The sequence below is a fragment of the Lepidochelys kempii genome, chromosome 11 (genome assembly GCF_965140285.1).
Source record: "Lepidochelys kempii isolate rLepKem1 chromosome 11, rLepKem1.hap1, whole genome shotgun sequence".
Taxonomy (NCBI): Eukaryota; Metazoa; Chordata; order Testudines; family Cheloniidae; genus Lepidochelys; species Lepidochelys kempii.
Genome location: NC_136390.1, coordinates 37,886,294 through 37,906,581, shown reverse-complemented (window position 1 = coordinate 37,906,581; position 20,288 = coordinate 37,886,294). Strand labels below are relative to the sequence as shown.

General features: G+C 41.1%; 1 protein-coding gene across 3 annotated transcripts in view; it reads left to right on the top strand.

Moving 5' to 3' along the window:
* The window catches only part of STK39 (serine/threonine kinase 39), a 198,848-nt gene that overhangs the window by 165,662 nt on the left and 12,898 nt on the right, over positions 1-20,288 (top strand). The gene's annotated exons all lie outside the window — the stretch shown is intronic.

The following is a 20,288-nucleotide window of genomic DNA, read 5'->3' as shown; positions in this document are numbered from 1 at the left end:
ACATTTCTAGAAGTACATAATTTGGGTAACACTACTTTCTGAAAGCCTGAAGTTTTACAGGTTCTTCATTAATATCTTCAGTGCATCTCAAGTCCCTGCTAATTTTGGTAGTCTTGAGGACTTTGTAGAAGTTTTGTTTAAATTGTTCAAGCTTTATACTCCTATAGAGTAAAGCTGTAATATCAGTTCCATTCCTCAATTCTCCTGCCACTGTGTAGTACCTATCAAATATATAGACACGCCATAAGGATCCCAATGACAGACCAAAGAAACTCAATCGGTAGAAAATTGGTTTTAATCTCTGTTTCTGGTTGGAACAGACTATTCTGGAGAGCAGTCGTATTTATTTCTCTCTCCTGACCCACAACTAATTTTACTTAAGCTATTTTATAGTAACTGTGGTTCTCTCAACAGTCATGTAACTCCCATTAGCTTTAATAAGATTATTGATAGACTAGCCCCTAAGGATTTTATAGATAACTAGGAGCTTAAATATTTCAACACGTCCAGCTCATTTAGATCCTAACACACTGAAGGGTGACTCATAATGACTAGACTCTTGGGGATTCAGAGAGCATCAAATACACCCTTAGGTGGTCAAACCTTGCATCTGATTGCTCCTTCAAAGAAGAAAAATCTGTATATTACGCCTTTTTAATCACGTAAGCTGTGTATAAAATGTCTTTGATACTGAAGCATTTTATGTTCATTGAAATATGTTCTGCTGTATTAATTTCAAGGGTCAAAAGAGTTCAGGGTGTTAAACTCACTGTCCAACATAAAAACAGCAATATGGTGCATTCTGGAGGGGTTTCCTACGGAGACCCTAGCTTAATGAATTTCTTGGTAAACATGCAAAAGCATTTGTTCTAAAGTTGAAAGACAAGAAAGAACAAGAAATTAAAACAAGTGTTTATATTGAAACTGAAATTGAGTGATTAGGCAAAACAAAATTAAACCTTTAAAGCCAGTCTCCTATTTAGATATAAAATATTAGCCTCTTTTTAGAACAATCTTTCTGATGAAAAGGAAAGTGTTAATTTTACTGACAGTTCTGATGTGTAAAGGATATTCACTTTTCCTTTTTCTAACAGACTGACTGACCCAAGGTGAAGGAGAGAGGGGGATGGGAAAGCTGGGGGAGAATATGGCTTTTGGTGCTGTCTTTAGAACACTGGATGGCTGATCGATCACAAATGGATACTTTGCCTGACAGGTCAACCACAGCACCTGTTGGGTGGACCCTGGTTCACATTCTAGTCAGGGATGTCATGTGGTTGGACCTTTTCTCATTCGGTAAAGCAGGATTGTGGTCATCTCATCTCACTGCGCTGATGCAGTGCAGTTTATTTCAGGGTTTGATGAAAAGTCAAGAAAATAAGAGGAAGGAAGGGGAGAAAGGAACATAAAAGGAATGGAACAGAACAGGATCTAATGTGCCTTTACAGCACCGGCAATTAGGTATCCCCACTGATGTGCTGAGGACTGGATGTCGGGATGATAGGATTTTCAAGACTCACAAATGCAAAAGTAAGTTCCTTGAACAAGAGCAAGCTTAATAGTCTTCTCTCAGGAAGAAAATCTTTCAGGCTCATTTTCTGCTCCTTCTGTCCTTGGGGTGAAGGCAAACAGGACGAGACCAGATGAGCTGGGATGTCAAGTGGGACGGAAGAGAGGAGCATTTTTTTTTTTAAAGTCTCTTTTCAAGAAAGCCAGAAAGGGAAAAGTAGGCTGTTCATCCTCCTCATTTCGTCCACCCATTATGCCCAATCGCCGACTTACCAGGTTTGGTTCACTAACTTCTGGCTACACGTTTCCTGCTTTTTAACCAGCATCGTTTTAACACGGTCACGACCAGGCTGTGGGCGACCAGACCAAGCAGTCAGAGCCAGGGACTGTGGTCGCAAATCAGGAGTCCGTTGGATCAGGATACCAGGGGGTCAGAAGTAGGAGACAAACAGGAGGATTGTACCATGAATCAAACACCAGGAGTTGTGCCAGGCCAGGATGTCAGAAAACCAATCCGGGGCACAGGAGCAGGAAGTACAAGGCACACAGCCCAGAATACAGTGGAGCCCAGTAGTTCAGACAGCTTCTTGTTCCTGCTGCTGGCTTAAGTAGGGCCAGCATGCCAGTCAGCTGCTCTGGGACTCCACCAATGGGACTGCAGGGGCGGAGCCTCAAACTGGGGCTGGGCTTCATAGTCCCAGGTACGCAGGTGTCAGCAGGCTGGAGTGTGGCTGCTCCTATAAACTCTGCAAACCCAGGTCTGAGACCTGTGTTCACAACAGACACAGTTCTTGAATCGTATTACTAGGCCCTTTTTGTTTGGGCTTATTCCCTTATTTTGTTTTGGTGTTCTTGCACATGTAATTATTAAACAGCTTGACCTATTTTCCATGTTTAATTTCCAATCATGCAAGAAGTTGTAGGCTATTGTGACATTTTATGAATTCGCAAATACCTCTTACATTTGAGCTTACAATTGGGGTAAATTTTTAGGTCCAGTAATCACAATATATGGTGCATGAAACAGGCATGTTTTAATATATCTGAAAAATAATTTTTTTATAAGTGCCCACCTTACTGAATTCTGATTGGTAGAAGCTGGGATACAAGGTGAGAAAAATAGTGCATCTGGCAATAAGCACAGCTAGTATAATGGCTGTCATGGCAGAATTATAAGTATTAAATACATAAAACACAAGAAATTCTCAAAGTAAAAACATTAATCCATATACCATGTATAAACATATTGCTATAGTTGTCCATATTTTACAGCCATTATCAAACAAATCACATTTTTAAACTATTCTAAATATTAACAATGATGATAGCCTTAAAAATGTTCCTTATTTCAGAAGACAGTGGACCAGATTCTGATTTCAGTTCCTTCAGTGTAAATGAGGAGGAAGTCCACTGTCATCACTGGAGATCCTCTGGATTAAACTGGTGTAACTGAAATCAGAATGTGGCCATGTGTAGAAGAATATTAAGAATAAGGGAAGTGTTTATTTTATGCTAGGTCTGAGCTAAGGGCTCATTTTCCTCATAATAATGAAATAGCTCTCAGCTGTTGTATTAGTAGCAGGAATAGTTAGCAGCAAAGCAACTGGTGATTTTCACTACACTATCTTAATTTCTGGCATGCATTCCCTGGTATTCACTTATCTGCCAGTGACTAGAATGTCAAAATAAGGGTTTGAAGTACAGTGATTTAAACTAAATTAAGGTATACATTATTGCAAACTGGCCCAGCTTGACCTTTCGTTTTAGCAGTTTGGTCAGAACAAAATATGTAAGTCATAGCAAACTTTGGTAATTTCATGTCTTCATCAGATCTTTGCAGCTCTTCCAGTCCCAGTGCTGATGCGCATCCAAGAATCTGACCCTGCTTTATTATTACGAACCTACTGCATCAAACTCCTATAATCCAATTTTATGAAAGTATCTGTACAAGTGCTTACAGGATCTTGATGTTCCTCAAGCTGAAGGGCTTGGTGTAAAACTCTTGTCTGAAGGCTGTCACCCCCTTTCTCTGCGCTATCCCTCGCAAATGATATGTTCAACCTTGAGCCCTGTCTCAAGTTCTTTGTCTGGGTAATCCATATGCTGCTTTAATCACAGATTGATTACTTTACCTCAGCCTTGTCAAAATGCTACAGATATCAGTGTTTTACAATAGGTCTAAAATGTTGAGTGTGACCTACCTAGGAGCATAAGTCCTTAAGAGTCATTAAGGTGTCTCTTTCAAACTGAGGGGCAAATCCTGAGGTTCTTAATCAGTTTTTCACTCAGTCTTTCCTTGGATAAACTGTCATGGAAGGCAATGGAAGTTTTAATGGAGGAAATGCAATGGAATCATTGTCGTAAGAAGCTGGGTGCTTGTTTGAGTATCTAGATGTGAGCTGTGAAAGGCTTGTTCACAGTACCATGCGTGAAAAATGGTTCTGTGCCTCTTGCTAACTTCCATGATCTTTCTTAGTTCAACCACATTTGCTTTCAGAAATTCAACCTGGATTACCTCTAATAGTCTTCTTCTCAACTACAATGTGAGAATTCTTGGGTTTGAATATATAATCATGGACAACCAAAAACTTGTTGAGACATTTAATTTCTGAAGTGTCTATTGGCATTCTCCACACTAAACCACACGTGTGCTCTTGATTCTGTTACAGAAGAAAATTTCTCTAGAAACTGCTCTGGTTACTTAGTTCTGTGGTTAATTTATTAACATCAGGTTCTGTAACCCTTGCTTTTAAACTTGCTGTGACTGTCTGGCTTTTCTCCTGAGATCAGATTTTTGTGTTTCAAATTATCTTCCTAAATCTGATTTTCTATTTTTCTAAAGTTTTTGGAAAAATGGTAAATTGCTAGTTATGTGAATACCTTAATTTTAAATCAGTGAAAATAATTGTCACAATTTGAATCCATTTGTCTTGCTTATAGTATGAGGAATACATTGTTATAAGTCACTGGCATCAGATATTACTTACTTAATCTTTAGGACATTTTGTTTTTGACCCCCTAACCAATACCATGCTGCTGGAATTGCTTGAACACTAGGTATAGTTCTAGCACCAAAATTACTTCATGTCCACATTTGGTATAATGTTCCTCTTCAATGGAATATACTCTGTTCTCAGTAGATGGAAAACTTTCTGGCAGCTGTTGCTTGCATATTACTTTGGTTCAATCCTGAGTTCGCTTCTTTCTGCCTGCTACCTCTGGGTATTAAGGAATTTGAGGACTACCATCTTTACATAATCTCTAGATTTTATACAGCTCAAGTGGGGATGAATATTTCAGAGGTTCCTATCTGTCAGAACTGTCTTTAAGCAATGCAGACATGGATTTGCAACCTTCCTACTACATAATGCTGGCAAGAATTCTTCATTTTTATCCCACAATTTCCTGTTTATGAAGACTTACTGTCAATATCTCTTTCCAACAGAACCAGATTCAAACCTCCCCTTACAGTCTGCGACTAGGATGTGCATTTGGGTTATAGATTAAATGCTGAAACAATCTTTTGGAGACTTGGTATCTGTCCCCTCAACACCCCCCACCCCCAAATGCCAATGAAATTAATGCTCCCAAAAAAATGCCAGCATTTTAAGGATTAAACATCATGGGCAAACATTTTTCATCCATACAATATCTCCAAAAATGCGAATTTTAATGTGATGATAATTGGGTTGAACTTTATTCACTTGTAAAAAAAAACAAACTTGGAGTTGAGCATTTCAGTTGCTGGGACTGCTGCGGTCTTCCATGTATTGACTTCAGCTCATACAACATCTAGTTGCTCCTCTTAGGCTCCTTGGGGGGGGGGAAAACTGTCACAAAGTCCACTGGCTCTTTGTCACACAACACTCTGATTTTAGGATATTTATTACTTTTTTTTCCCCCACTGTTTAGCTGGACCGCTCCTCTGTTTGTCTGAATTGATCTCAAAGCTTTCATGGGTCAGCTTCTCAAAACAAAATGTTGTAGCATCTAATGTGAAGCTGTCTACTTGTAGTGGCACAGTGTTCTAATCTCCTGCTAAATTTTGGAATAGGTACATTGAGATATGCTTTAAAAACAAACTGAAAGGCCAGAAATGTAACTTTAGGGAAGGGACAGGGACCGCTAACAGGGAGTTTCGAAAGGGAGTCCTCCAGGTATAGGAGCAGCAAATATGGGACCCTTGGGGTAAGTGGCTGTCTGTAGTGTGTGTTTGTGTTAGGGGGTTACTTGCTGTGTGCTGAGCTTTGTTTGTTTGTTTTGACCATGTGCTGTGGCTGGCAGTTGGAAGCTGTGCAAGGTTTGAAATCTAGAAGAGTCATTGGCTGAGCCTTAGTCAGGGGGCGGGGCTATCAAGAAGGCCAGGGCTTTATAAAGCAGTGAGCAAGCAACCAGGGAGCTTTGCGACCAGGGACCGCTAACAGGGAGTTTCGAGAAGGAGTTGGGAAGGGGGCGAGCAGGGGTCAAAGTAAGTCTTGGGACTTACCAGTACGGGGCTGGGGCCGGCTCTGGCCCCTGGAAGGGGCAGGGCCTCGGGCGGAAGGGGCGGGGCTGGGGGAGTTCAGAGCCAGCCCCGGCCCACCCTCCACCAGCAAGCGCCTCTTTCCCACTCCCCGGGGTAACAGCGGCAGCCAGGGCCTCTGGCAGCAGTTTAAAGGGCCCTGGGTGGTAGTGGTGGCTGGAGCCCTGGGCCCTTTAAATCATCCCCGGAGCCCCGCCACCGCTTCCCCAGGGCTCCGGCAGCAGGGCTCCGGGGACGGGGCTCCAGCTGCCACTACCGCCCCGAGCCCTTTAAATCGTCCCCGGAGCTTGCCAGAGCCCTGGGGAAGTGGCAGCGGGGCTCCGGGGATGATTTAAAGGGCCCAGGGCTTGGCTGCCGCTACCGCCCCGGGCCCTTTAAATCACTGCCCCAGCCCCGCTGCTGCTACCCCATGGCTCCGGCAGCGGGGCTCTGGCAGCAATTTAAAGGGCCAGGGGCTCCAGCTGCTGCTGGGAGCCGCAAGCGCTTTAAATTGCGCCTCGGGAAGTTGACCCACCCCGGTACGGCGGACTGGCTCTTACTTTCGCCTCGGGGCGAGGTACACTTGCCATTCCTTAAAACCTTTAAACTAAACTATAACCAAAACTTCTTGATTTAAACAAAAACCCATCATTAACCTAGATAGCTGTAGGAGAAAATGCAGGCAGAAGCCCAGCAGCAGTGTGGGGGCTATCCTGTTTATTGCACTCGGTGTAGCATGTATGATTACCTGCCCTGTGGGCGGGTGGCGTATGTGTGCATTTGGTGCGAGGAGCTCCTGGCCCTCAGAGACTGTGTACGGGCTTCGGAGGCCAGTGTGGTGGAACTGGAGGAGCTAAGGGAGGCAGAGAGGTATGTTGATGAGGCTTTCTGGGACACTGTAGATTTGTCCCATTTCCAGTCAGACACCCCCTGCACTGTTAAGGAGGATGAAAGACCCAGAGAAGGAGAGCAGTCAACGGGAACAGAGGGATACCTTCAAATAGTTGGGACCCTCCTTCCAGATGAAGTTGGGATATCCTCTTACTGAGGTTACCTCTCCGGGGGAGGGAACTCCAGTCATTAGGAAAAGGCAGGTGTTAGTAATGGGAGATTCAATCATTAGAAACCTAGATAGCCGGGTTTGTGATGGCCAGGAGAAACATATGGTGACTTGCCTACCTGGTGCAAAGGTTGTGGATCTCTCGAGGCATCTAGATAGACTTGTGTAGTGCTGGGGAGGAGCTGGTGGTTGTGGTACATGTAGGTACCAATGACATAGGGGAAGAGTGGGAGAGATGTCCTGGAGGCCAAATTTAGGCTGCTAGGAAAGAGACTGAAATTCAGGACCTCTATGGTAGCATTTTCAGAAATGCTTCCAGTTCCACGCACAGGGCCAGGTAGGCAGGCAGAGCTTCAGAGTCTCAATGCGTGGATGAGACGATGGTGTAGAGAGAAGGGGTTTAGATTTATTAGGAACTGAGGAAACTTTGGGGATAGGGGGAGCCTATACAGGAAGGATGGGCTCCACCTAAACCAAAGTGGATCCAGACAGCTGGCACTTGACATTAAAAAGGTTGCAGAGCAGTTTTTAAACTAAGAGATGGGGGAAAGCCGGTTGATGCAGAGGCACATGTAGATCGGACCGAGACTTCTCTTAGAGGAGAGTATTGATAGAGATTCTTTAGGTTTTAGTCAGGAGGAGGGGATGGAAGAGGATAAAGTATGAGCCAGATCAGATGAGAAACATTCACATAAAGAATCTGACCCATCAGAAAAGGGCAGACAGATAAACAGTGACAGGTTTTTAAAGTGCTTGTACACAAATGCTAAAAGTCTAAATAATCAGATGGATGAACTAGAGTGCCTTGTGTTAAAGGACAATATTGAAAGGCATCACAGAAACCTGGTGGAATGAGGACAATCAATGGGACACAATCATTCCGGGGTACAAAATATATCGGAAGGACAGAACAGGTCATGCTCGGGGGGGGGGAGGGGGGGCAGGGGAGTAGCACTAATGTGAAAGAAAATGTAGAATCAAATGAAATAAAAATCTTAAATGAATCCACATGTTCCATAGCATCTCTATGGATAGTAATTCCATGCTCTGAAAAGAATATAACAGTAGGGATCTATTATCGACCACCTGACCAGGACAGTGATAGTGATGATGAAATGCTATCAAAATAAAAAACTCAATAATAGTGGGGGATTTCAATTATCCCCATATTGACTGGGTACATGTCACCTCAGGATGAGATGCAGAGACAAAATTTCTTGATACTTTAAATGACTTCTTCTTGGAGCAGCTGGTACAGGAACCCACAAGGGGAGAGGCAACTCTCGATCTAGTCCTGAGTGGAGCGCAGGGTCTGATCCAAGAGGTAACTACAACAGGACCGCTTGGAAATAGTGACCATAATATAATAACATTTAACATTCATGTGGTGGGAAGGACACCTCAACAGCCCAACATTGTGGCATTTAATTTCAGAAAGGGAAACTATGCAAAAATGAGGAGGTTAGTTAAACAGAAATTAAAAGGTACAGTGACTAGAGTGAAATCCCTGCAAGCTGCATGGATGCTTTTCAAAGACACTGTAATAGAGGCCCAACTTAAATGTATACCCCAAATTAAAAAACACAGTAAAGAACTAAAAGAAATCCACTGTGGCTTAACCATGTAAAAGAAGCAGTGAGAGAGAAAAAGGCATCTTTTAAAAAGTGGAAGTCAGATCCTAGTGAGGTAAATAGAAAGGAGCATAAACACTACCAAATTAAATGTAAAAATGTAATAAGAAAAGCCAGAAAGGAGTTTGAAGAACAGCTAGCCAAAAACTCAAAAGGTAATAATAAAATGTTCTTTCTGCACATCAGAAGCAGGAAGCCTGCTATGCAACCAGTGGGCCCCGTGACGATTGAGATACAAAAGGAGCACTTAAAGGCGATAGTCATCACGGAGAAACTAAACGAATCCTTTGATTCAGTCTTCACGGCTGAAGATGTTAGGGAGATTCCCAAACCCAAGCCATCTTTTGTAGGTGACCAATATGTGACAATTCCTCAGATTGAAGTGTCACTAGAGGAATTAATTGAGAAACTAAACAGTAACAAGTCACTGGGACCAGATGGCATTCACCCAAGAGTTCTGAAAGAACTCAAATGTGAAATTGCGGAACTATTAACTATGGCTTGTAACCTGTCCTTTAAATCAGCTACTGTACCCAATGACTGGAAGATAGCTAATGTAACACCAATATTTAAGAACAGTTCTAGAGGTGATCCTGGCAATTACAGACCGGTAGGTCTAACATCAGTACCGGGCAAATTAGTTGAAACAATAGTAAAGAATAAAATTGTCAGACATATAGAAGAACATAAATTGTTGCACAGAAGTCAACATGGTTTCTGTAAAGGGAAACCTTGTCTTACTAATCTATTAGAGTTCTTTGAGGGGGGTCAACAAACATGTGGACAAGGGGGATCCAGTGGACATAGTGTACTTAGATTTCCAGAAAGCCTTTGACAAGGTCCCTCAGCAAAGGCTCTTACGTAAATTAAGCCGTCATAGGATAAGAGGGAAGATCCTTTTATGGATTGAGAACTGGTTAAAAGACAGGAAACAAAGGGTAGCAATAAATGGTAAATTTTCAGAATGGAGAGAGGTAACTAGTGATGTTCCCCAAGGGTCAGGCCTAGGACCAATCCTATTCAACTTATTCATAACTGATCTGGAGAAAGGGGTAAACAGTGAGGTGGCAAAGTTTTTAGATGATACTAAACTGTTCAAGATAGTTAAGACCAAAGTAGATTGTGAAGAACTTCAAAAAGATCTCTCAAAACTAAGTGATTGGGCAACAAAATGGCAAATGAAATTTGATGTGGATAAATGTAAAGTAATGCACATTGGAAAAAATAACCCCAACTATACATACAATATGATGGGGACTAATTTAGCTGCAACTAATCAGGAGAAAGATCTTGGAATCATCGTGGATAGTTTTCTGAAGATGTACACGTAGTGTGCAGCGACAGTCAAAAAAGCAAACGGGATGTTAGGAATCATTAAAAAAAGGGATAGAGAATAAGACTGAGAATATCTTATTGCCCTTATATCAATCCGTGGTACGCCCACATCTTGAATATTGCATGCAGATGTGGCCGCCTCATCTCAAAAAAGATATACTTGCATTAGAAAAGGTTCAGAAAAGGGCAACTAAAATGATTAGGAGTTTGGAACGGGTCCCATCTGAGGAGAGATTAAAGAGGCTAGGGCTTTTCAGCTTGGAAAAGAGGAGACTAAGGGGGGGATATGATAGAAGTATATAAAATCATGAGTGGCATGGAGAAAGTGAATAAGGAAAAGTTATTTACTTGTTCCCATACTATAAGAACTAGGGGCCACCAAATGAAATTAATGGGTAGCAGGTTTAAAACAAATAAAAGGAAGGTCTTCTTCACTCATCGCACAGTCAACCTGTGAAACTCCTTGCCTGATGAGGTTGTGAAGGCTAGGACTATACCAGGTTTTAAAAGAGAACTGGATAAATTCCTGGAGGTTAAGTCCATTAATGGCTATTAGCCAGGATGGGTAAGGAATGGTGTCCCTAGCCTCGTTTGTCAGAGGGTGGAGATGGATGGCAGGAGAGAGATCACTAGATCATTACCTGTTAAGTTCACTCCCTCTGGGGCACCCGGCATTGGCCACTGTCGGTAGACAGGACATTTGGCTGGATGGACCTTTGGTTTGCTCTAGTATGGCCATTCTTATGTTCTTAAGGGGGTGCGTATAGCAGTGTTTCCATTAATATTTTAAAATATCACTGAAAGCTATTTTAGCCAGTGAACATTTCTCTGCGGTGTTTGCAATGCAGTTGTTACAGTATTGTTCTAATGCATGAAAACCTTAAAGTGAAACTGATTGGAAATTTAATCAAAACTGTAAGTGAAACTCACTTGATAGTTCCTTTATTCACATAAAAATGCATAAAGGAAACAAATATAAAGTAAATTAGATTTTTATCTGTAACATAAGTAACTTATTAATGACTTTAAATGAAAGGATTCCATTTTCAATATATCTCTTTAGATTCCTATTATACAAAACAATCTTTCATTGCAATAAATAAAACAAAATTGAATTAATTTACCTCTGTATGCTTTCTGCAGAAAATGCTGTGGATCTGGCCTATAACGTGGCAAGCTGTCTAAGCTCCATAACAGTTTGAACTAGTAGCTCCTCATTTTAGGTGTAGCAGACTTCTGTATCTTTCAGTGCCTTACAGTTATTAGAATATTCACAACTTTGCTTCATGCCTGATTAATGTTTTATGATATTTCATCTAAGTATGTGTGTAATAAAATCGCACCTTCCTGCCTCATTGCTTTAACTTCCCCACCACTCTCCTCTTAGTGGCAGAAGGGCTCAGTTAGAATGGCTGTGGCCCAGCCTGTGCTGGTAAGGGTTGTGGGGTTGGAGTTGGTGCTGGTTAGGGACAAGGTTTTTTATTTTGCAAAAAAATGTGGGAGGTGGGAGGGGAGGAAATTTAGTGTGCAGCTTTGAGGCATAGAGGCTTTTTGATAGGTAATGGGAGCAAGCAGGAGTATGCGGGTTTGCTATTCTTGCTGAATGGCCTCTATAATTGGCCCTTGAAGTACCCAGTGGTGGCCTTTGCATTACTGTCTTAGGGTGGCTGAGAGAGATGACTGTTGTGGAGGCAGGAGGTCCAGGGAAGGGCTGGTGGTTGGGTCTCTTGATCCCTTTCATAGTGGGTAGAGAAAGAGATGTAGATTGTCAGATCTGCTGTCACAGAACCACGGCAACTTGCTGCACCCGAACCTGGGGTCACTGCACTTCACGGCTTGGCTGCTGCGTGGCTGAGTGGGAACGAACGGGGGTCTTCCACTGGTGTCCATCAGGTCCTGCTGGGCAGCAGAAAACCGTCCACTAGGGCTACATATGTGGCAAAGTGGAAACTGTTCAGATGTTGGGCTGTGGACTGACATGTTAGTGCGGATGAGGCCCTGCTGCAGGACATACTGGACTATTTACTGCACCTTAAGCACCAGGGCCTATCACTATCTTTGATCAGTGTACAATTGGCAGCCATTTCGGCGTTCCACCCACTCCTTCAAGGCCAGTTGGTCTTCGCCCATCCCATGACGGGGCGTTCCTCCTTCGAACTCTTGGCTTCCTGCTTCCTTCTGCTTCTCTTCTGGAAGGTCGCCTTCCGGGTCGCTATAACTTCAGCTTGTAGGGTGTCTGAAATCAGGGCTCTCACATTGGAGCCACCCTATATGGTCTTCTGTAGGGATAAGGTCCAGCTACATCCGCACCAAACCTTTCTGCCCAAGGTCATCTCCCAGTTCCACACTAGTCAAGATATTTACTTACCAGTCTTTTGCCCAAAGCCTCATGCAACGGATGAGGAGTGTGGGCTGCATACCCTGGACGTCAGATGGGCACTGGCCTTCTACATTGATAGAACAAAGCCATTCCATAAGTCAACACAGAGTTCATTGCTGTCGCTGACCGGATGAAAGGTTACCAGTGTCAGCCCAGAGAATCTCATCTTGGATCACAGCCTGCATCCTCTACTGCTACAAGCTGACAAAGGCGCCCCCATGGGCGATCATTCAGCTAGGATGCAAGTGTCATCAACAGCCTTCCTGGTGCAGGTGCCAATCCAAAAGATCTGTTGGGCCACGACCTAGTTGTCTGTCCACCTGCTCGCATTGCACTACGTGCTGACCCAGCAGGCTCGAGATGATGCTGGCTTTGGCAGAGGAGTGCTGCAAGCTGCAAGACTGTGAACTCCAAGCCTTCCTCCGTTGATTCTGCTTGTGAGTCACCTAGAATTGAATTGACATGAGCAAGCACTCTAAAAAGAAAAAACGGTTACCTACCTTTCGTAACTGCTGTTCTTCAAGATGTGTTGCTCATGTCCATTACCCACCCTCCTGCCCCTCTGGCAAAGTTGTTGGCAAGAAGGAACAAAGAGGGCGTAGGGCTGGCGGCAATTAATATACCATGGTATGAGCGCAGCACTCCAAAGGGCACCACATCTGGCTAAGGCAAAAATCTCTAAGGCAAAAATTACTGCTAAGGCAAATTCCAGAGTAACAGCCGTGTTAGTCTGTATTCGCAAAAAGGAAAGGAGTACTTGTGGCACCTTAGAGACTAACCAATTTATTTTGAGCATCAGCTTTCGTGAGCTACAGCTCACTTCATCGGATGCATAAATAAATTGGTTAGTCTCTAAGGTGCCACAAGTACTCCTTTCCTTTTTGCTAAGGCAAAAATCTCCAAAGGCCGCACATGTGGGCGCGTACACCTAGAATGGAGTGGACATGAGCAACATATCTCAGAGAGCAACAGTTAGAAAGGTAAGTAACCATTTTTTCTTGTCCTTTTAGCTAGCTGAGAATATGATTCTCCTTAAACCATGTTTTCTGAAGTTCCAAATCAATTTGTTGCACAGGAGAGTATCACATGCTGAAATCCAGATAAACCACATCCACTGTTTTTATCTTTATCTACCAATTCAGCAATGTACCTTGAGAATTCAAACACATTTGTGAAGCTTAATCTTTCTTTGAATTCCTGAAGACAGCTCCTTTATAAATAATGCATTTCAAAATGTTTTTCCTTATCAATGTGTCCAATGTCTTCCTCACAATAGAAGTCAGACTTACAGCTTTGTTGATATCTGTCTCTTTTGTTCCTTTCTTATAAGAAATGTCAACTACCGTCCAGTCCTCTGAAAACCCATTCCTTAGTGAGCAATCGCAGATCATCTCCAAATGCTGTAATAGTTCTCTGGCTGCTTTTCTTAAACAGCTTCTGATAAAAGGGACTTTTGCCTGTTATCTTGAATGTCTGCACTAAGGGAATAACTCACAAAAGCTTATGCTCAAATAAATTTGTTAGTCTCTAAGGTGCCACAAGTACTCCTTTTCTCCATACATTTATAAATCTTTTCTTAACCCCTGTTGAAGAAAACTTGAACTTCATTTAATAGCACCTTAGTTTCTCGTACAAACAATTCTGGCTGTTCAGTATAATACTAGGAGCAAAGTTAGAAGCAGAGAAATATTTATGTAACCAGAGTTTACAAACTTTCATGTTCTGGGATTGGATAGGTGTATAGATTAAGACACTTGCCCAGGGAGAAGAATTAATTTATATAATGAATGAACCAGAAATAAAATGCTAAGCATGCTATAAAACTTAGAATTTGCATTTGTCACTGTCTTGCAAATGCGATGCAGTACTGCCCAGTCTGAGACATCAATGGGTATATAGCCCAGCAAACACCTTCTGACAAACTACTACCACAAGAATGTATAGATTAAATTCAGTTCTTTAGGCAGCTGTTTTCAAGAGCTCATTATTCCATTGGAGAGTGTCCCATCAATGCAACAGTCCCATTTCTCTCTAATGCCAGTAAAAAGGGGAAGCAGAATGAATTCTGAAGCCAGCGATCCCCAAGGCAGTTGCCATTTCATGTAGTAATCTGCTTATCAAATGAAAATGCCAAAGTCACTGCCTACACATAGGGAAATGTGGTTCAAAATGAAAAGGCCAATTTGGTGAGACTGAGCGCACACAGTAAACTTGGCGGGATAGTGTCCCACCACGTACAGGCTGTGTTTTGCTGTCTCCAAACAGGATTACCCACAGAACAATCAGCTGGAAAATGAAGCTGTCATTACTACTTCTCCTTTGGACTCCATGTTAAAAATATATACATATTTGGGAGAATGTAACTAGCTCCCAGTTAGCTGCTGAAGGTCTCACTGACCAAACTATCTAGCCTAAAATGTAATGATACAGGATATGCATACCATTATTTTCACCTTTTAAAACAAATGGCTTATTTCAGAATTTAGCCTAGCATTTCTCTTCTCAGTGCCAGCAGCTGTACCCTAGAGGGTACAGAGTGGGTGGGAGGGACAGGGTTACCAAATAGAGAATCACTTTCTAAACGTTAGGAAGCCAAGAAGATTGATTAAAGGCTCCCCATCCATCTGAAAATGGAGAGGTGCATGAAAATGTTACCTTCTGGAGTGGGCCATAAATAATGTCTCAAACCTTTGGATTCTGTCTTGTGCTTTGTGTTTATGCCAGACGGCTCTGCCTCAGTTGACTGACTTGGTATTATAGTTGACAAGCATTATTCATATTACTGGATTTACTATCTCATTAATTTTAATTTTTCCAGAGATTTTTCCCTATTCAGAAGTCATTGGGGTTAAAACTCCTGCTGTGTAGAGAATGTCAACTAACCAGCCACAACATTCTGTGACACTAGAAGAATAAAACTACAATTTGAGACTGATGAAAATGCAGTTAGCAAACTGTTTGTAACCCTGTAGATTGAAATGCCATTTACTTTTGTGGTGGTGTTGTCTCTAACTTGAATTAGATGTTTAGTCATTTTTAAAAAACTAAGATCTGATTTATCAGCTTGAAGCCTTGTTTGGAAAATGGTCATTTGTATTTGCAGGCTAAATAAATATAGGCAATTTCATAGAGGTGCAGTTTTTCTTTAGTTTTTCTTATTACATTTGTCATGAATTAGAGTAGTCCATGTGGTGTTTGCATAAATGTTGTTCTTGACCTTTTATTCTGCAGTGATTGTGAAGTTGCAGTAACATTATCAGGTTGACAGAGTAGCACAGCCATTTGTCGCTTAGCAAAGCCTTATGGTGGTATCTAGAATGAATTGTGGTCCATACACCAAATATATATCAAGTAGAAACCCAAAGGGACCTTAAAAAAAAACCTCATTCACTGCTGTAAACAACAAAAAGCCTATTGTACTAAAGTGCTGGTAACATTTGGAGAAAAAATTGATTCTGAGAAATACCATCAGGTACTCTTCTCTCTTTTTTTTTTTTTTTTTTTTTTCCCTCCAGGATATTGCTGCCACAGATTTTTCTCCTTAATTTTATTCATCTTCCCTCTACTTTTTACTCACATTTACTCTCTCTAACCTTATGGGAATGTTACCATAACATCTAAAGGATATCAGAAGCCAAAGTAAAGTTGAGACCCTCCAGCAACGTAGGGTGCTGGGAGAGCTAGGAATTCCCACCAGGAATTTCAGATTGGCAGTCACACTAATATAATCTGGATATGCAAGTTGGTGCTTATCCAAGAACTTTAAAGCACTTTACACAAACTTCATATCACCCAAGTGAGGTAAAATAGTCTTATAACCATCTTACAGACGAGGTCAACTGAAATACACACACATGTATGTTTTCCTTTGCTCCCACTTCTTCAAATATCTCATCTTAACAACTGGAGAAAGTTAACTCATAGCTGGGTCTCTCCACAACACCACTTATCTCTCTGGAAATTTTGAATATTGTAAGAAATAAATGAGATAAGTACTGCTTATCTCAGTATAGGATTCCTCAAAGCACTAGTCACACAAAATAGACTTTGCATCCATTGACTTGCAATAGAAATACTGTCGTTGCATGTCTTTTATTACTTCTCCTTCAATTTTGGATGAAGATGGTTTAATTTATTTTGTTTGTCTGCTCACTTCCCCAAAGCAAGTAAAGATAGAGCATAACATTTCTTAGATGGTCAGTGAAATCTTCACTCAACTTCATTCTTCTGATTTTTCCAACTAACAAAGGTGCTAAATAAGTAGATAGACTCATCTCTTCATTAATAAAGCCTAGGTAACAGTACCACTTACAAGACCTGCTCTTCTCCATTTCTTGCCTGATGCTATCAATAATTCTAGTAAGGGTGACCACTAGCAGCAACTGTAGTTAAGTTTATCACACACTGCTATTATAAACTCGTTTTCACTGGCTTTGGGCTCTGTGATTGGTGTGGATTTCTGCCTCTTTCATTTTCCTTAATTACAACTAAAAGGAAAGTAAACATTTTTAACTTAAACCCACAAAGAAATTCCATGTTAAATTTTAAATGCAATATTTTATATCTGCTTTGCTGTGTCTAGGTATTGTGAGGAAGACATGGAATGATTTTATATTGGCTATGTCACACCTTAAATATAGAATTATATCTGTCACAGGTGAAGACTGCTTTAATTGCTCCTAAATCATCTCAGAGTCTGCATCTCTAGAGCATGTGCTTCTGCTTTCTCTTTTTGTCACTTAATTGAAACAATATTTCTGAAGGGATATCATTTGGACTAAATGCCTAAAACGGTCAGTGGCATATCATTGGCTGGTGCTATTAGTTAATGTGGTTGTTTACATGGTGCCCAAAGGATGCTAGGAACTTTCCCAAAACCCCTACCAGCAGATTAAGCCAGGATCTTCACATTTGGATGCTTAAAGTTAGGCGCATAGGTTTCATCTTAAAAATCCAAACAACTGGCCTGACTTTCAGAGGTACTGTGAGCACCTGCTGCTCCCAGTGAAGTAAATCGGACCATGGGTGCTCCTAAATCAAGCCACATTTATTTAGCTTTCTAAATATGGATTTAGGTGGCCAGCGTTCAGTACTGAACTCTGAGTTGGCCTTACAGTCTAGATACAAAGCTTAGCAAATGTGAATAAAAAGCAAGGGGTTGGGTGGGAGAAAGGAGGGCAAGGCTTCAGTAAGATTGTACAGTTACTCAAGTAGTTATGCATGCCTTTTTCACTTGAAATGATGCTCATCACTTCTTGTGGGCATCGCAGAAGAAGTGAGCCTCCAAGAGGAATTTGAATGGGTGGTGTCTTGGTGGACCTAAATTGATGACACCATGGGGGGATATTCAATTTTATTCTCTGTGGTGTATATCTAGCCAGAAATGCAAACCATGCAGATTACAAATGGTCATGGCTGAAGCACTAGTTTTACTTCTTAAAACAAACAAAACCCAGCCAAACATTTCAACAGTGCACAATACAGGTAATAGAAAAACACATCTGGAATGCAAAAGGAATACCTCTAGCAAAACTTAAATGCTGCCTTTCAGAGGTGAGCTAACCTTTGTGTAAACATCAGCTCTGTTATGGAATTCTAACACGTCTGCTGCTTTTATTCTTGAAGATAGTGCCTGGAAACATCTGTTGTGATTCCCTTAAATCCCCCTAATCTTCTTGTTGATAAAATGTTTCATGCTGTACTCGTAATATATCAGGGAAGTGCAGCAAAAAATAAAAGATAAATTTCTGTTCGTGAACCCATGGTCCAAATACTCTTAAATGTCTGCTTCCTGCGCTAAACTTCCAGGCAAAGTGAGCGTGTGATGTTAAAAATGTAGATGCACAAATAAAACTGTTTTTTATGGTCCTTAACCTCTACTTTTAATAAGTATTACCTTTGAAACATATCTAGAATAATAATAAAATTGGTTGAATACAGGCATTTTGACATTTTTTACAGAAAAGTAAAAGTGTTTTGAAAATATAAACATAGCATTAGGATAAGCAATCAGTTGAGTGGTCATCTTTGCTGTTTTTGCTTTAAGATGACTAAAAGAATTTGAATTTCTAAGGTCCCTGAGATTCAGGATCGACAACTGGAGACCATAGTTTTTAAGATGATCATTCAAATAGCTAAGAGTTCAGTGCTGCTTTCCACTACGTAACGTTGCATTATATTGACAAGGGCTGTTGTGCGTATCAGTGCAGCGCAGTAGCTATGTCTCAGAGGGAAGATTGAAGCCCTTCGTTTGACTGGAATAGCAGCAGCAGCAGAATGGAAATAACCCACAGCAAGTCAGCAAATAGTCAGTGTTAACTAAAAGTCAACTCTTTTTGATGAAGAGATGTAAAATTGAAACTGAACGTTTAAATTAAAAGATCCATTTAAGTCAGTGATGCCAATTGACACCAGCTGAGAATCTACCCCTTACTTTTCAACAGAATACTTTATTGGATTTTAGATAAGTCACAAACACTGCCTGAAGTACATGGTATCATGATGAAATTCCAGTCATAATAGTTTTCAGAGTTTTCATAATAGTTTTCATAATAGTGTTACACAGATCTGTCCTGCTTTCAGCAGATGGGAGGCAATGTGCCTCATATTATATATTTACTTGGTCTAAGTATTATTCTAATTCACTTTTGTTTTAAATGTGCACTATATTTTGACTAGGTAGAATGTGGTCTGTAGAAGCTAGAATAAGATTGATCTGTGGTTTAGAGAAGTGAGTTTTCTGATTAAAACAAAAGCTGTGGATGAGTAGAATAAAAAAATCAATGGAATTTTAAATAAGAAAAACACTTCAATTTGAAATGGATTAATCCAATTGTACAAGCAAACTTCTTGTCACTTCCACAGTTTACCTTACAGAATTCTTTAGTGTTTGGCCTTAAAGTTTCAAGCATCCTTTCTACTATTTCTAGATTCCTTTTCTAGCAAGAGAGGGTCAAGTTCTGCCCCAGGTTTTCTGAATACCACCCCTACCCAAAACCGTGGTAATGGTGAACACGTACCTTAAGGTAGAAATGAAACCCATTTCCCTCCCCCCGCCTCCCATGTTTGGCATGGTTGCATAGAAGCTAAACTATATTTTTTAAAATAAGTTATCAAATTAAATAACTCGAGTTCCTTATATGGGACAAAATTCCACTCTGGAATGTGTGGTAAATTCTATTGGGACAGTACACATTTACTCCGGAGTGGAGTTTGGACCATGGTGAGTACCAATAGTAATTAGATTTCTATTTCCTCAGTCAGTTCTGAGTGGTACTTTTTTAATGTATATCTAGTGGCAGGGAGACCAGGGATTTTAAGAAGCGTCAACATGCAAACCAATAAACCATGGTGTGCTTTCTGCATTTTTATACAATCAACAGAAAGGAAGCATGTAGAGGAAAACACTGGATTTCTCCATTTTGCTGCAGTAATCTGTCCTACGTATTCAGAAACCTCCACTACTTGAGTACCCTTCCTGTACTCTGTTGAAGAGTGCATATGGACTCTACAGCTCTACTGAGACCGGAGCCTCTCTTTCATGGTGATGTCCTGGCAGTGGTACTGACGCTCAAAAGACGGCATTGAACAGAGGCTGACAGTGATTCATTCTGAACTAGCTACTGCAGAATCCTGTAATGTGCAAGGTTGTGTAGAGCAGGTTTAACAAACCATTGAACTTGAAAACAGTCAAATGAATCTGCCAAGATTAACATCTAAATGGATTGACTAATAGACAAGTCAAGTACTTTCACTAAAAAAGGATTTACTGTTTTTCTTTGTCCTCTCTTATTTTTTAAAAAGGCAGAAATAGTTCTAACATCACTCCCGTTGGTAGCATACCGACTCATTATTGCATTTCTAACTCTTGTC